Source organism: Danio rerio, chromosome 13 (genome assembly GCF_049306965.1).
Source record: "Danio rerio strain Tuebingen ecotype United States chromosome 13, GRCz12tu, whole genome shotgun sequence".
Lineage (NCBI taxonomy): Eukaryota > Metazoa > Chordata > Actinopteri > Cypriniformes > Danionidae > Danio > Danio rerio.
The window spans coordinates 10949880-10966846 of NC_133188.1; the positions used below are offsets into that span (position 1 = coordinate 10949880).

Here is a 16967-nt window from a genome sequence, read left to right on the forward strand (position 1 = left end):
ATCCTGTATCAAACTGTGACCCCAAAACTGAGCTACATACCAAACCATGACTTCTAAGTACCATTACACCCCTGGTTATTGTTATTATTATTATTATTATTATTACATAACTTATTTTTCATTATAATGACATAATTTATTTTACTATATTATTATGATTATTTCAATAATATAAACTCTAGTATACATTATAATTACAATTGCACATTTTCACAATAATAATAATTACACTAATACAGTACATTTTAAGGAAGTCTATGAAATCAGTTATTTATTTGTTTTCAACTTTTATTATCTGGATTCTTAGCGTTTAAACAAGTATATTTGAAATATTTGCCTAAATGATTTTTTGTTTTCCAAGTTAATTTACTTATTTATTAATTGTTCTTAGCATTGACTGATGTATTCATTTCTTATATTAAAAAGACTTTTATTCTTCTTTTATTCTTATGTATTACTACTACTACTACTGCTACTACACTCAAAAATATTTTTTGATTCTTGTTCAAGCTACTTATTTAAAATGAGCTGAAACAACACAACTCTTGAGATTTCGTTGGGACAAGGTAATGGTTTTATATTCAATCCTCTTAAATTTGTAAAAACTAATAAGTTAACTAAATTATTTTATGTTGTCCCAGCACAAAGTGATTGTGTGGATTGTGTGACAGCATTATTTAAAGTTTACTACTACTCCAACAACAACAACAACAACAACAACACCTACAAATTCACAATTTCCCAATTTCTTAAAACATATTCCCAGAAATTTGACCATATTTACTGTACAGATGCACTTTTCATTATTAATATTACTTAAATTTGTCACGGCTATCAGCCAATCAGATTTGAGAACCAGACATAACTGTGTGTGTGTGTGTGTGTGTGTGTGTGTGTGTGTGTGTGTGTGTGTGTGTGTGTGTGTGTGTGTGTGTGTGTACGTGTTTTTGTGACATATCAGGACACAAATCTGTATAATGACATGGGTATGACACAGGTATTACAAAAAGGAGGTGAAATATGAGGACATTGGTGACGTCCTCATTTCTCAAAATGCTTATAAATCCTACAGAAGGAGTTTAATCAGAGAGTAAAGCTGAACACAGTCTCCTGTGATGGTTGGGTTTAGGGATGGGGTGGGGTGAGGGCAATATAATATATGGTTTGGACAGTATAAAATGAATGGAAACCTATGTAATGTCCCCACTTTTCACAAAAACAAACATGTGTGTGTGTGTGTGTGTGTGTGTGTGTGTGTGTGTGTGTGTGTGTGTGTGTGTGTGTGTGTGTGTGTGTGTGTATATATATATATGGGCGAAGCAGTGGCGCAGTAGGTAGTGCTGTCGCCTTACAGCAAGAAGGTCGCTGGGTCTAACCTCGGCTCAGTTGGCGTTTCTGTGTGGAGTTTGCATGTTCTCCCTGCGTTCGCGTGGGTTTCCTCCGGGTGCTCCGGTTTCCCCCACAGTTCAAAGACATGCTGCAGGTGAATTGGGTAGGCTAAATTGTCCGTAGTGTATGAGTGTATGAGGTTGACAGGCCCAGACCACAGGCCGGCTGGAATGTGTAAAAAAAACTAATTATCATATGGACAAGTCTAAAATGGCTTGTTCCAAAGAGCCGACCCCGCAACCATATGGGACTAAGGCCAAAGAAGGACATATACAACAGACAATTAAGCTTAACCAATTCACCTTGAGGGCATGTCTTTGGACTGTGGGGGAAACCGGAGCACCTGAAAACCCACACTAACATGGGGAGAACATGCAAACTCCACACAGAAATGCCAACTGACCCAGCCGGGGCTCGAACCATGCAACCTTCTTGCTGTGAGGCTGCCCACTGTGCCGTGAGTTGTGCATCCACATTTATTAATTTGATCATTCGTTTAAATTATGTATTAATTTATTTAGCAGGCAACTTAATGCCTGTGCAAAACTCTAGTTCAGAGCCAAATGACTTTTTGGATGGTAAAGCCACAGTGTTAATAACCAAACAATACGCATAAAATCACTTCATCAACTAGCACTGAAAAAAAGTGACAATTTTGACTGCCATGATATTAAATCACCTAATTCATCTCTCGAATCTGCCTGAATATTCCCCAGCCTGGCAGAAGAGCAGACAGTGGCATAAATGGATGTTTAATTGGGCTTAATTTGTGCTGATTTGCTCTCATTACAGTGCTGCGTCTGTCAGTCAGGAGCTGGAGTAGAGGTGAAGGGTCAGGAAGAGCGAGTGTCGCCTGGTGTGGTTTTAAACGCAGAACAGCTCTCTAAAAGACAGCCTGACTATCACAATTCATGACACCTGCTGCCTAAGACCTTGAGATCGCCAGCTCTATTATCCAGCTCAAACACACTCCTTTAGCCGCTGCCTTTTTTACCCACAAAAAGCAACCCAAGAAAAAAAAACAACACTCAAATTGAAACACTATGCACATGCATACATACGTTGTTCGCATTTATTACAGCCATATTGTGTCTTGAGTTGTTCTTTTCTTTATTATTGTTTATTTTTATTTAGTTTAATAAATAAATAAATAAATAAATAAATAATAACTGTTTTTAGAGAAAATAATTAGTAAATAAAACTAATTAAGCTAAAGCAAATAATAAATCAATCATTTAAATAAGTATTAAGCAAATAAAAGTAAACAAACAGAAAAAATATACTGAATGAATGGATGAATAAATGAATTAGAAACTTAAGAAAATGAATAAAATATACCTGTAATTAAGTACTTAATAAATAAATAAAATATTTAATAAAGTGATTTTTAAAATAAAAAAGTAATATTTCAAATAGATAAATAATCAATATGCAAAGTGCACAAATAGCCAAATAAAAATACAAATAAGCAAATAAATAAATAAATAAGTAATAAATAATGTAAAAAGTATATAAAGTTGAAGTCAGAATTATTAGCCCCCCTTTGATTTTTTATTTTTGATTTTTAATATTTCCTTAAATAATGTTTAACAGAGCAAGCAAATTTTCAGTCTGTCTGCTAATATTTTTTCTTCTGGAGAAAGTCTTATTTGTTTTATTTCAGCTAGAATAAAAGCAGTTTTTAATTTTTCTTATAATAAAATATAAATATTATTAGCCCCTTTAAGCTATATTTGTTTTCAATAGTCTACAGAACAAACCATTGTTATACAATAACTTGCCTAATTACCCTAACCTGCCTAGTTAACCTGATTAAACTAGTTAAGCCTTTAAATGTCACTTTAAGCTGTATAGAAGTGTCTTGAAAAATATCTAGTCAAACATCATTTACTGCCATCATGGCAAAGACAAAATAAATCGGTAATTAGAAACAAGTTATTAAAACTATTATGTTTGTATGGTCACACTTTACAATAAGGTTCATTAGTTAATGTTAAGTAATGCATTTACTAACATGAACAAACACTGAACAATACATTTACTACAGTATTTATTCATGTTAATAAACGTTAGTTAATGAAAATACAGTTGTTCATCATGGTGCATTAACTAATGTTAACAAGCATGGACTTGAATGTTAATAATGCATTAGTAAATGTTCAAATATGATTAATAAATGCTGTACAAGTGTTGTTCATGATTAGTTCATGTTAGTAAATGCATTAACTAATGAACCTTATTGTAAAGTGTTACCGTTTGTATTATGTATGCATCTAAAGAATTTTTTTCTTTTTGTTAAACAGAAATTGGGAGAAAAATAAACAGGGGGTTAATAATTAAGGGGGGATAATAATTCTGACCTCAACTGTATATACATATATACAAAAATCTCTAAATGTCATAAGAAATTTAAACATTTCCTGTGTGTATGTTCAGTTATATCACTTTTATGGCAAAGAATAGGTCCTCTTCCCGGTTTTTAAAGTGAAATATCTCAACAAATTTTGATGGGAATTTACACCACTTAGAGGTTTTTGCATCTGAACTCGTCTTACGGTACATACATACTGTACATTCATACAATTTATATATATATATATATATACAGATACACTCTCAGAAAAAAAGGTACAATGAGGGTACAATTTTGTTCCTATAGGGAACAAAATATAAAATTGTACCTGTAAAGGTCCCATATTGGTCCTTAGGGTACAATTTTGTACCCAAATGGGCTATAAAGGTACAAATGTCCAGATTTAGGTTTGAAAGGTACAATTTTGTACCTTTTATAGCACATTTGGATACAAAATTGTACCGTAAAGGACCAATTTGGCACCTTTAAAGGTACAATTATATATTTTGTTTCCCAATAGGAACAAAATTGTACCCTCAGCTCATGATAAGATCAAGACACTATATAACACTAATTTAAATGTATTAATACTAAACATTAATACTAAAATACATAATTTAAAAAAATAATAAATAAATAAATTGATTGAATTAAATATTTTAATAATTATTTTTTTTATGTATTTAAATTACATTTTTTCTCAAAAATGTTAATAATTTAATTTATAATTAAATGTAATTTTAATCATTAAAAACGTAAATACTGGTCTTTGCTTACTGTTTAAGTCCCTATAGTATATATGGGATGTAGAATAAGAACCATGCAGAGTGACAGCATCTTCATACAGGTGGTGATGTTGCTGTCTCTTTAAGAATTTGGCTTGTTGAGACGTTATAGTAGTGTTTGTTACTGAGGCGGTCGGTCGAGTATGCTGGCTGTTTACACAGAACTTCGCACGCTTTTCAAAGAAAAGTCTATTTTGGAGTCCACACTTTTCAGGTAAGAATGTATTAAAGATATATTTTCAGTCTCATTTTTACATGTGAAGCCATGTTCTGTTGATTTTGTCTGACTCTCTGGTCTCGGCTTTCCCCCGCTTTGTGCTCCGGGCTGGCTGGTGTACGTTGGCCTGCAGGATGGAGTTTGCTAAGATGTCTGCAGCTTATTAAAGAAGTTAATACAACGCGATATCGAAGTCACCGAGGGACATAACGTTATAGAAGGTAAGTACTATATGCTGTTAGTTTTCTCGGTGTAAAAGTTCCCTTTATCGCCTACGTTACGTATTCGCGCCTTATATGTTACGTTACGTTACTGCTTTATTAATAAGTGTTGCCACGGCGGAATATAATCGCAACCCAGATAGCAAAATACACTTGGGCCAGTTGCGGCTAGATTCTCGCCTGCCCGAGTCCGTCTGCTGTATCGTTACTCGGGCCAGATGCGGCGGCAGAAGCGAGCCGACGCTGCCGTAACCGTGCACCGGAATCGGGCCGTGAGTAATGTGCGGTGTGGCCCGGAGCTGGCGCGACTGAAGTCTTCATATACCTTGATATAAAACCTTTTGTTATTAATACTGGAATTTGTAATTATCGATAATGTTTTATATTTTGAGGCCATTTTCTAGCCACGGTTGACCGCTGAAATGTAATTTTAGACGGTTATATAAGTTACACCGCCATTTTGTGAAGAAAAATCACAATTTTGTCACCGGCAAAGCGACTGATTATGTAAACGTGGCTAGTTACAAACGTGGCGTGTGTATGCTTGTACACATCTTCGTTTCAGTGTCTAAGTTACATTAATGTTGAGGAGTGTCCACAAACTCTCATGTCCAGAATTGTTGGTGCTTTACTATCGTTTAACGTTATACTTATATATAAATAAAATACTATAAATAAATAGCTATTGGTTTATCTTATTGCTTTCCAGAAGTTTATGAAGTTTCCAATTGTATTTCAGGACAAGATTGAACAACAGAATAGAGCCTAACAGCATTAGACCAATGAAGGCATGTCATATGAAAGCATGGCTCAGTTACAAGATGTAAGTATGTCTCATTATCTATACCATGGTTTTAATGGCTTACATACTATTTTAAATTTGTAGGTTTTTACTTACAAACAACAATAAATGTACACTCACATGTTTAAAATTATTTTCTAGGTTTTCATCGAAAGATGAGAGATCAACTGAAGAATGCTATGGATCTGACTCTAAGGTACCTTTTCTAAACTTTCTCCACTTGATTAATATTATTAAATTCTAGCTTTGTATGGATTCCTTCATATTTGTTTGTATGCCACATCTTAGGTTCCAGGAATTGACTTTACAGCAGCACTTCTCATGTTGCCAGCCTTGTTAAGCGAGACACTTCAACATTTCGTTGTGCGCCGGTGCGTATGTTGTTTTCTGTTTAGTATATGCTGTGATAAATGCATTTTATAATGCTTGATATTCTTTATATTAGGATGATGCAGTGGGTAGTGCTGTCACCTTACAGCAAGAAGGTCGCTGGTTCGAGCCTCGGCTGGGTCAGTTGGCATTTGTGTGAGGAGTTTGCATATTCTTCCAGTGTTCGTGAAGGTTTCCTCCAAGTGCTCCGGTTTCCCCACAAGTCCAAAGACATGCGCTATAGCTGAATTTGGTAAGCTTATTTGTCTGTAGTGTATAAATGTGTGTGTGAATGAGTGTGTCTGGATGTTTCGTAATACTGGGTTGCAGCTGGAAGGGCATCTGCTGCATAAAACATATGCTGGATAAGTTGGTGGTTCATTCCACTGTGGCGACCCCAGATTAATAAAGGGACTAAGCCGAAAAGAAATTGAATGAATGAATGAAATTTATATTAGTCTTTTAATCTGTGATACTTTTTTTTTTTTTTTTTAAATCGGTGAATATTAATTATTTTACTTTCTATGCATGTTGATTTTCTCTTCATCAGTGATAGAGTGACTGATATTAATGTAATTATTGCTTTGTCATTTACAGTGAACCATCTTCACCACATCCAACAGTTCAAGTACAGGAGAAGGCCACCGACTGGACAACTGTTAACAAGACGAGTCACGGGAGTCTTCAGAGTTGATGGGATTGCGATTGGCCGGGCTAATGATGTGGATGAATATACATTTTTGACATATCCATCTTATTAGAAGAACACCTTGATGTTTCTGCAGTGGAATGTTTTGAATGAACGGTGGACGGTGACAAGCCTCGATCTACTCCAGTTACCAGAGTGATCAACCTTGTTTTTTGTTTCTCTACATTCTCTTGGGATAATCACAATCAAGTTAATCCAGCACACTATCATTCATGCGTAAAGCACATTTTTAAATAACTTGTGGTCCTAATGACTATCAAAGAACATTTTCCAGATATGAGTGCTTTACATGTCATGTTTATCAAAAGCATAAACACTTATTGTGTTACAACAAATTACAACTCCACTTGAGGATGATGAGGAGTAATCTACTGATGTTGAGGAAGAGGCTACTGATGTATTCGGTTTTCTGCACTGTTGAAGCAATTTATAGAGAAACATTGCCTTCATTCTGAAATACAGAAAAAATTTTGATGACAAATTATTTATTATGACTGAGTATTCTGACTTAAGACAAATACTTTGGACTTTATAAAGTGCAGTACTTGATGTAGCCTGTGTAATGTGTTTATAAATCTTAAACAGTATTCTTGTGGTCTTTGTATTGTGTAGATTATTTAGTTTTTATTTGTTATCTAAATTGTTCTTTTTACTGTTTTACATGTCTGCTTTATATTTACCGTGTAATTTTATTTCTTGACACATTCAGTTGTGAGTTGTAATGAAATATTTCTACATTAATAAATAAAAATGGACATCTGCGAACCAAAATATTTTATTTATTTATTTGTGCATGCAGTTACCAAAGGATCAAAATGCCTGGGTCAGTACCCTGAAAATGCTATATAATATAAAAAGGTACATTTTTGTACCTTCGGTGGGGGTACAAAATTGTCCCTTAAAGGGTACAAATGTAGAAGGTACAATTTTGTACCTTTAAATAGAGGTACAAATTTGTACCCTTAAGGGTACCACCCCAGTGACGGGCCATTTGTACCCTAAAAGGTACAATTTTGTACCTTTTTTTCTGAGAGTGTACATACAGTGCTTCCCACACATGGAGTTGACTTATAGGCAGGCAACCCAGGTATATTGTCGTCCACCCAATACTATTTGGTGACAACTTTTTATTATTATCATCATCCTTTAAAAAAAAATTGTATGCGCCCAATAGCCAAACATCTGCAATCTATTAACTAGTGGAAAATCTCCTCTCGCACTGCACGTTTCCTACTGCTTGTTGTGTGTGTGAGAACTGTCAAAACCCAAACAAACGATCTTACGTGCTCTGCAGAGACCTACAGAGGCGTGCCTTTTTGGGACTTAAAAGTGCACCTGTCCGGGGTTTTTAAATTTCCTAAAATGTCTGGGATTCGGTTTTTGGTTTCGCTTTCTAAGCCGTCATCATGTTGACTCTAGCTTGATTTACTTTCACTTGGCTTCGAGGCTGACAGCGCGTACACACCTGCAAGAGCGAGAGAAACAATATGTAATTAATTATTTGATTATTTGAAATGACTAAATCAACTTTTCTATATACTGAAAAAGAATGAAATTCCATTGAAACTGGCTGCAAAACGTTTGTACACCATTAGAAATGTTTAATTAACTCATTTGCCTTATTTAAATAACAGACATTTTTTTTGTAATTATTATACTTTTTAGAGATTGTTATTGTTTTTATTCTTTTATGTCATTTATTTCTTATTTGCTGTATATATATATACATGTTTATATACATGTTTTTAATTTGATGTTATTAATGATGATGATGGTGATGATGATATTACATATCTGTCATGCTTTGGCAATGCTGTACAAAATGTCAGCAGCAGATTTTACCTGTCAGTGGGTGCGCATGGCTGCTGAATAGAATAAAACTAAAACAAAGAGTCAAATAGTGGATTTCTTTTTTTATTTCAACAGTCTGCATCACAGTTTCATGGATATTCACCCAGCAACTACCCACGGGAAGGCCACATGAAGACTTTGAAGAGAATTAGCAGTAGGGTATCAGGTATTTGAGGGTCAGCACCTTCTTCAAACATGACAGGATGATCCCCCAGTATGACATAAAGCTCAGGTGAGCAAGACCATCTAAAGGCACTGCTGATCAAAGCTCAAAGCCTAATCTCAAGTGACCAAAGAGCCTTCTTGTCTTCATGAGACTCCTCAACTACACACACACACACACACACACACACACACACACACACACACACACAGAGAGAGAGAGAGAGAGAGAGACACTACAGTCTGGGTCACTCAGTGAAATGAACTCCGCATGGCACTCAGTACAGACAAATCCTATTTTTCAGGTAAGTCGAGCACCTTGATGAAGATCAGCCCAATGGATCCTGCTCTAAGATGAGATGAGATGATCTGCCTTATTTAAATCTGCTGGCTAAGTCCAACCAGATGCCGACCACAAGCCTCTTATATACCTGTGCTACAATCCACACATCCGTTTAAACCATTCGCCGGGCCATCTTCTCAGTAGGCATTGATATACTTGGAGTCTAATTGACAAGCGGACTGGTGTGACGGCATTTCAAATAATCAAGTTAAAAAAGTGTTCAATTGCTCAATTATTTAGAGAGTTTGTGAATCTTCCAAAACTCTCTCTCAGAGAAATGTGTAGGGATTGGAGTTCTCCAGGAACATAGTTGGAACCATGACTCTAAAAGTTATTCCATGGCTCTTCTTTGAAGAACATTTTACCCCATTTCCATCAAGGCAGTTAGAGTGCTGGTTTTGAGCCAGAGACTAGTTCCAAATTAGTTTGTAGTCTTTTGACAGACAAATAACTCTCTCAGAACTAAATAAAAGTGGTAATTAATTAGCGCTAATACATTCCTAGGCTATAAGTAAGGCTTTGTTCCCACAACAATGATGTACAGAAATTGTAATCAATAATAAACAATGATGTAGCCATTTTGGTGTTAAAAAAACATTTAAAAATTAATAAAAACAAAACATTTAAAACATTAAAAATATATATATTTCACAATTATATTACAAAGTTTTCAAAATGATCTGTGTTTACAAATGACACAAACAGTGTATTACTTGAGTCAGGACAGTATTTACTGTAGTCACCTAGTACACAGTATTTGTAATGAAGTGACCATGCCGTTAGTGCGATGCATCTCCGCTGTTGGTTATGATGTAAAAGAAATTCACATGTTGCTGAGGAAGAGTTGGAAAACAAATGAGCAACAACAACACTGGAGACACATATTTTGGCCAAGCCATCAAGCTAACATCTTCAGAGAAGGAGTGCTAAAATCCAGAGTGGAAGCAAATGGATAGATTTTGCTAAAAGATCACCAAAATGAACCTTTTTTTTCAGTGACTTAACTTACACTGATTAGTTGTTCATCTTAAGACAAGCAATGAGCGCAAGCAAAATAAACATTGCACATTTTGATTTCATGCAGACTTTAAAACCTTTACATTAGACTATTGGAAAGACATTTATGGATTTATTCTTAGACAGAGAAATCATCTTTAGTTCAACTCATCTCCTTAGTTCGTTGGAGTTGGATGAGAGTATAAAAAAAAATGTGAACACACCGGAGAGCCATGTTGTCTTTTGTAGCCAAGTGGATTTTATAATACTGTTCAGAAGTATTGTCAGTTCTGTGCTGCATCCTCGTCACTGTTTAGAGTTTTGATATTTTTGATTATACATTTTGATCAACTGGCTTTAAGCTTAACAGTAACAAAGTTAGGGACGTCCCTATAGCTGAATCATTGATATAAATGTAAAAGCTCCAATATCATTTGAAGTTTATTTATGTGTCAGCTATTATGCACAACATTTTAGATTTAAGCAATTAAATCTATGATTCAATTAATCACTACAGAATGGGTTGACAGCCAAAATGTTATTATTGTCAATTTGTTAGTGAAATAGTTTTTGCTTTAAACTTAAAAGGTGGAGTAGGTGATTGTCTTCAGAAACATTTTTTGTTGTGCTTGTTGAAAGTCTCTTCACCTTCCAATAGTAATGATTAAAGTAAATGATCTGAATGTATTTACAGTTGAAGTCGAATTATTATTATAAAGTTGAATTATTAGCTTCCCAGAGATGGGTTGTGGCTGGAAGGGCATCCGCTGCGTAAAACCTTGCTGGATAAGTTGGCGGTTCATTCCGCTGTGGCGACCCCAGATTAATAAAGGGACTAAGCCGACAAGAAAATGAATGAATGAATGAATGAATTATTAGCCCCCCTTTTTTCTTTTTCAAATATTTCCCAAATGATGTTTAACAGAGCAAGGAAATTTTCACAGTATGTCTGATAATATTTTTTCTTCTGGAGAAATTTGTTAAATTTCGGCTAGCATAAAAGCAGTTTTTATTTTTTTAAACACCATTTTAAGGTGAAAACTATTACCCCTTTAAGCTTTAAGTTTTTTTTTTGATAGTCTACAGAACAAACCATCATTATACAATAACTTGCCTAATTACCCTAACCTGCCTAATCAACCTAATTTACCTATTTAAGCCTTTCAATGTCACTTTAAGCTGTATAGAAGTGTCTTGAAAAAATATCTAGTAAAATATTTACTGTCATCATGGCAAAGATAAAATAAATCAGTTAATGGAAATGAGTTATAAAAACTATTATGTCCAGAAATGTGTTGAAAAAAAATATCTCGGTTAAACAGAAATTGAGAAAAAAAATAAATATAATAATTCAGGGGGGCTAAAAATTCTGACTTCAACTGTATATGTATTTTTATATTCTGAGTAAGGCACAAGACTGAAAAAGTTCATCCAATTAATATTTGTCTGGCCGATAATTCCGATAATTTTGATAAGTAGCCCAAACTGTCTGTCAACAAATGTAGATTTGTACAGTACAACTGCGCACCTCTGTTCACGCAGATTCGCTGTTTGCATGTGCACATGCACCGAGTTTACCTGCACACGAAAGTGACAGCGATCAAAACAAATGCTGAATCAAAACGTGTTAAAATCCTGAATCAATATTGGAGTTACTTTTGCATGCTGGAGAAAGGATGACACCATGATTAAAGTATTTATGTTAGACGGGTAATGTTACTGTATGTTAGAAAACTAGTTTAGTCACTCAAAGCTGATGTAGATTGTGTTGTTTTATGAATGAATTATATGCACAGAAGTGTTGTTCAACCACTGAAATCTTTCAGCCAAAAATTGATTTTACATCATCGATATTTTGGATTTTAATTTAGTTTAAAAACAAATTTAAGTAAATAGCGCTATTCCACCTAGCCTGCTTCACAAGGGTGAAGTTGGTTTTATATTCACCATTGGTTCACATTGAACAATGACAGCCTGTGACGCGCTTCCTATAATGTTTACCATGCTCCTATGAATATTCGGTCTAAAGTAGCATGCAGGTATGGCTTAGTAATAAGTGTAATTTCTGCACGCCGCTGAACGACCACTAAGCATACAGTAGTCGCTTTAGGACAAAGCATGTGAGAGAGTGAGACCAGCAATCCTTGCATGCATAAAATATTCCACAAAATGACAAGTTTTGCTTGCTACACAATAGAGCTCCACAATTAATTGTAAAAAGATCGCGATCTCGATTCGACCCCCTAGACGATCTTAATCCAGCATTTCTACGATTCTGCCAATCATATTTTCAAGTTCTGGAGAGAAGCAAAGGTGGCTGCACGAGTCTTTTCATTCTTTCACATACATTGCTCTGAGACATGGACATCCCCAAATAATGTTAAAAGAGTCTCATACTGTATTTATAAGGTATAATTTGCCTAAAATTGTCATTTTTGTCTTCATATAATGCTGTATTCGCGGCCGGTATATAACACAAGACGTGAGCTTTTTGATTGAGCTTTTACCACACAGCGGGCGGGACTCGGGAGCACGCCCTACTTAATGATTAATGCGCACGCGTCTACTTTAGAGAACAGAACCTTCACTAGAAGGGCATGTGAGTAACAGGTAATAAAGTTGTAAATAATATTCAGTTTTGGGCACAGAGTGATCATTTGAGAGCTGCGCGCGAAGTATGAACAGCACTTAGCAGTGAAAATGAAATTGAAAGGGTGCACATCATTTAAATAATAATATCGCATTTAAGAGTTATGACTGCGACAAGCATTTGATGTTTTTTCTTTCACAGTGAACACACAGTTGTGCATGAAAATAAATGTTTACAGTTTCAGTATAACTACTCTAGCCTAAATAATGTTGATTTTACCAGTGAATTAAATGGTCTGAAAATGTTTTCAATGACAGATTGCAAGCATAGGCCTATATCTCAAACATAATTCAACATCAGAATTATTATAAGTAGAATAGAATTATTTATAGAAACCAGTAAACCTACATATAATATTAATATTGTTGTTTTACCATATCTTTGAGAAAAAACAATCCCATATTAAGCTTTATTTTAGATCTACAGAATCGTGAGACAATCGTAATCTTTATTTTAAGCAAAAACATCACGATTCTCATTTTAGCCAGAATCGTGCAGCTCTACTACACAACCAACACAATCTCATGGCACTTCGTAACGGTTTCATTTAGTGGCTCATTTGTATGAATTTGTACAATCTAATTCGTACAATTTAATATGATTTGCTTATCCAACAATGACGGTTGTGTTTAGGGGTGAGGTTTGGTGCCATGCCTCCTTTTTAAAATCTTACATTTTCGTACGACTGAACTCGTACAAATTCGTACTACAATTCTAAATGAAAAAACTATTATATCTAGCACTTTCTGTTGTGAACAGCCTGATCTTACGAGACAACGTAAGTATTTTACGTTTTCTCCTGAGATCAGGCTGTACACAACAGATATTAGATATAATAGTTTTCCATTTAGAATTGTAGTTTTATAAAGTACTATAAAGTTTTCCAACTGGCGAATGACATGATCTAGTAGTGTGTTGTCTACTGTCATCTTTAAGGTGCGTGTTCGTGATTTCAGGAGGCGTGGCTTTAGATGACAGGGGAGGGACTGTTTCAAAGATATTATGCTAACAGACAGCATTTTAGCAGATAATCTATGCACCTTTAAATTTTCTCTTGTGATTTCACAGTGAAAATTGAAGTAAAAAAATAAACCTTATGCAATATAGTGCTCCTATTGTACAGACTTTTGTTTTTCGATATATATTTTTTTTAATTTAAGCAATTTTCTGTACTATACGACTAACTATTTAACTGTTCAATTTATTTAGATAAAGGGGAAAAAGAAAATGCACACAAACACATTTTTGTCACAATACATCAACAATCAGCTGCTCTATTTCTAAATAATGACATCTGCATCAGACAGAGTAAAGGCCACATGGGTCATTTTTTTTTTCCATTTGTATGAATTATGCAGAGTCTGTGCCATTGAAGAAATTCATGGTGTACACTATCCTCCTACCCTAAAAACCTGATTACACTTAAGACCTAAGAGCGGGACCATTACAGGGAATGTCCAAACTTCAGTCCTTATAAGTCAATGGTATAACACAGGACCCCCGCTGAAGAAAGTGTCCACTTCATGCCCAAACAAACATATTGCATCTCACACGCTGCCCTGAGAGCAATGTTTTCCCCCTCAACCACTTTCTCTCCGAGACCGCTTCTCGGCTCTCTCTCTCAATTTCTCTCCGTCTCCCAGATGACAGCAGTCTGATCATTCACCCTCTTGTTGAACTGCTCTTGGGTGCCAGGCCGGTTTTATAGCAGTCATGGTTGAAAGGCTTTTATACACTGAGCGAGATAGCACTAAGGTGCAGTCATCAGGGGCTTAGGAGAGCGAGTGAGATGTGTCCATCAACAAGAAACGCACAAGCATTCACACACTTGTTTGGTCTCCTTCTATAGAAACCATGAGAGTGTCCAAAAATATGCTTGCAAGAACCTTTTGGAGGATTCTTGTAAACAAAGCAGAGTCATAGAGAGCATCGTGAGGATATCAAAACAAATAAAGCATATCTCTGTGTACATGTGTGCGTGCATCTGTGTAAAAGAGTCCATTTGCGTAGGTCACTCAGGCCTCAGTGTTATTCTCAGATGACAAACTCACTTACTGAGTAGGCTGATAGAGACGGATATGATCAATGATGTCTTTTAAAGTCAACGTGAATGGCTTTTAAAACTGGGATATTGAAACCAGACATTCAGCAAGAAGAAAAGTTCCATTGGGGTTTGAGGAAAGTGGATGTTACATGCAAGGATGAAGAGAGAGTGTGTAAAAATAATGCTAACAACAGCTTTGGCAATAGTTTTGGTAGTTGGTATTGATAACTAGGGCTGCACGATTCTGGCTAAAGATCACAACTTTCTCATGATTTTGTAGATTTAAAATAAACGTTCATATGAGTAGGCTATTATTAATGTTATTCTGCAAACACACAGTAAAACAACAATAATAATATTAGGCTAATGTGCAGGTCTACTGTTAAAACTGTAAATTTTGCATAGACTTGGAATTATTAGCTACCCCCCCAACCCCTCCACCCCCCGGTTTATTTTTTCCCCAATTTTTGTCTAACGGAGAGAAGATTTTTTGAACACATTTCTAAACATAACAGTTTTAATAACTCACTTATAATAACTGATTTATTTTATCTTTGCCATGATGACAGTAAATATTATTTTACAAGATATTTTTCAAGACATTTCTATAAAGCTTAAAGTGACATTTAAAGGCTTAACTAGGTTAAATATGTTAACTAGGCAGGTTAGGGTAATTAGGCAAGTTATTGTATAACAATGGTTTGTTCTGTAGACTATCGAAAACAAATATAGCTTAAAGGGGCTAATAATTTTGTCCTTAAAATGGTAATGGTTAAAAAAAAAACAAACAAAAAAAACTGCTTTTATTCTAGCCGAAATAAAACAAATAAGACTTTCTCCAGAAGAAAAAATATTATTAGACATACTGTGAAAATTTCCTTGCTCTGTTAAACATTATTTGGGAAATATATATTAAAAAAAGATAAAAGATCAAAGGGGGGCTAATAATTCTGACTTCAACTGTACGCTTGTCATCTGTCATTGACAACATTATTAGACCATTTTTTTCCACTGTTTAAATGAGATCTTTGTCTTTATCGGATTCCCTCTTGCATTATATTCAACATTATATAGGCTAGAGTAGTTATACTGACCCATTAAACATTTATTTTCATGCAAAACACTTTGTGTTAGCTATAAAAGAAAAAAAAAACAGCAAATGCTTGTCGTAACTCTAAAATGTCATGATCATTTAAATGATTTGCACACTTTCAGTTCACTGTCATGGCTGCCGTAAGAAAAAATACATACATGCAAATCATACTTCCCGCCTGGCTCCCAAACAGTCAATCTGTGCAACAAATTTAACGTTATTTACAACTTTATTACATGTTATTTACAATCTATGCAGGTTCTGTTCACTAAAGTATACACTGTAAAAAATGCAGGGTTTCACACAATTCATTAATGTTGTCCCAATTCAAATTAAATATGTTAAAAGTGTTAGTCTTAACACTTTTAATAAATTTATGTGGATTGAAAATAAAAAAAATAAGTTGTCCCAATGAAATCTCAGGAATTGTGTTGTTTCAGCTCATTTTAAATAAGTAGTTTGAATGAGCACAAAAAAAATATTTTTTGACGGCAGACACGCACGTCCTCTTGTTAGTAAACAGTGTGTGAGTTCATGTGCAATTTCGCGGCAATAAATATGTCATTACATTAAGACAGAAATTACATTTTGGGTTATACCTTATGAATACAGTATGTTACACTTCTAACACTATTTGGAGGAGTCCATGTTGCTGAGCAACGTATATAAAACAAATGTGAAGACTTGTGCGACCTCCTTTACGCTTCTGTCCTGACCTTGAAAATATAATTGGCTCATAAAAAAGCAGGATTAGATCGTTTGTAGGGTCGAATCAAGATTGCGATTGATTTTGTACAGCGGTATGATAACTTAAAAAAATTAAGAAAGAAATACAAACATTCTGTTAAAATAAGTTAGTTTTATTTTTAATTCTACTTAGATTTAGTTTAGTTGCAGCCATTCAATTCTTCACTGTATATTTATCTAATATGTTTTAGTTATTTTATTTGTACCATTTTTTACATAACAACACATTTTTTAGT

General features: G+C 34.7%; 1 protein-coding gene and 1 long non-coding RNA gene across 5 annotated transcripts in view; one reads left to right on the plus strand and one right to left on the minus strand.

The window, feature by feature from the left end:
• camkmt (calmodulin-lysine N-methyltransferase) overlaps positions 1–16967 on the minus strand; it is a 260843-nt gene that overhangs the window by 158295 nt on the left and 85581 nt on the right. Inside the window, exon 5 of one of the 4 annotated variants that reach the window (XM_073920718.1) lies at positions 6635–8310. The exons of the other annotated variants lie outside the window; for them this stretch is intronic. The gene's annotated coding sequence lies outside the window, so the exon portion shown is untranslated. Of the gene's footprint in view, positions 1–6634; positions 8311–16967 lie in introns of those variants that run through there. 4 annotated transcript variants of the gene reach the window in all.
• On the plus strand, positions 4636–6128 carry LOC137487367 (uncharacterized). The gene is made up of 5 exons (XR_011005895.2): positions 4636–4741; positions 4878–4965; positions 5705–5788; positions 5909–5963; positions 6063–6128. It is a non-coding gene; the product is annotated as an uncharacterized lncRNA (long non-coding RNA).